This window comes from Chinchilla lanigera, unplaced genomic scaffold (assembly GCF_000276665.1).
Source record: "Chinchilla lanigera isolate Chin_1 unplaced genomic scaffold, ChiLan1.0 scaffold00091, whole genome shotgun sequence".
NCBI lineage: Eukaryota > Metazoa > Chordata > Mammalia > Rodentia > Chinchillidae > Chinchilla > Chinchilla lanigera.
In genome coordinates this window covers 883,219-884,953 of record NW_004955492.1, presented here as the reverse complement: position 1 = coordinate 884,953, position 1,735 = coordinate 883,219, and the positions used below count along the sequence as shown (strand labels likewise).

The 1,735-nt window shown below is 34.5% G+C and overlaps 1 long non-coding RNA gene across 1 annotated transcript in view; it reads right to left on the bottom strand.

Annotated features, from left to right (window-relative positions):
- Positions 1-1,735, bottom strand: part of LOC106146697 — a 24,957-nt gene that overhangs the window by 800 nt on the left and 22,422 nt on the right. The window lies entirely within an intron of this gene.

Here is a 1,735-nt window from a genome sequence, read left to right as displayed (position 1 = left end):
AAAAAAAAAAAAAAAAAAAAAAAAAAAGAAATAATGGGCAAAAAGATGCTATTAAGCACAGCCTTGTTGTTTTTGCTGTTTTCCATGGCAATGAACTATTGCCCATCTGTCATGTACCATCCTGCCTTGGAGCCAGCTGACTATGGACTAAAACCTCTACAAACTGTGAGCTAAATAAATCTTTTCTTTTTTAACTTTGGGTGTCGGGTATTTTATCTCAGCAATGAGAAAAGTAACTAAGACATTTTCTTTTTTATTTTTATTTAATTAGTACTCGTTTGCAATACATGCATTTTATAGTCACCTTAGAGGGTTGGTACGTGTATGGAATATAGCTTGTTTCTTTTTTTTAATCCCCTCCCCTCCTCCTCTCTCACTCCTCCTCTAGTTTCCCTAGCCCTCTTTTCATTCTTGTTGATATTATTAATCTTAGTTTATGTTTATGGTATGTAATGTTTACATTCATTGAGTTTATTAGAACCTTGTATGTGGCATCTTTTCAGGCTGCCTATTTCCCCATCCTCTCCCCTTACCCTTCTATACAACTTAATTTTATATCGAACTTTCTGAAAAGCATGTATTATTTAAAGTATCAGACATCTTCATGTTGTAGTTCCAAACATAGAGAATAGTTAGGCTCCTAGGCCAGTATCCCAGATAATTTTTTTATTATGAACAAATGTTCTTAAAAATAAGATATCTGTAACTGAAAAAATATGCATTCTTAACATTCTCTTCCACAGTATTTCCTGCCAACACTTAACAAAATGGAAATCATATGTAGTTTTATATACTCTCTTAATTAATGGTTTCTATTGCCAGATTTTTATATTGTTTTCATTTGGCTTAAGTGATATAGCAAAAACACTGTAATAAACCTCATTCTTTAATTCATCAACTATTTGAGTCCCAACTCTGGCCCCCAAATATTTTTGAGTATCATGTATTTGGGGAAAGTACAAAATAGTTACAATAGACACTTTTTTTCATTACTTGGGATTGAACCAAAGGCCTTCACATGGAGCTACATCTCTAGCCCTTTTAATTTTTTTTCTTTTTTTTTTTTTTTTTGAGACAGGGCCCAGCCTGGGGGTACTCGAATATTGCAGTCTTCCTACCTCTGTCTCCCAGAGTGCTGGGATTACAGGATGAGCCACCAAACATGGATGGCAATATACATCTCAGGTTTCTTCTCTTTCCCCAACTTTTGTGTTTCCTGCTCTGGGTGGTAAAGCTTAGTGTTATTGTAGTCTGGATCTGTATCTAAATATGTCAAAAGTGGTGAAAAATAACAGAGTCATATTCCCTTTCAACAAAGCCATGCTTGGGAACTTGTTGCCTTGCTATAGATTATACCTTTCTATTTGGAGTGTTAAAAGTTGAGTACTAACTTTCCCTCTATATGCAGTCTTGTGACCATCTAATACTTTCCATGGGATCTGAATGCCTTAGACCGACTAGAACACATACATGCAAACATACATGTTCTAGTATAAGGAGAAAGTGTTTTTAAAATATCACCCAGGTCCTCCTCCTCTTTCTTCCCTTCTCCTTCTTTTTCCTCATCTCTCTCTCCATCTATCTATGTCTCTATCTATCTATTTATCTAATTGTTTCACAGCTTAGGAGACCTGCATTACAAGATCCTTTAGCCACACCCCTAAGCTATTAACCTAAGTATAACATGATCCAATTAACACACAGTTTTTTTTTTTTTTTTTTTTTTTTTTTTTTT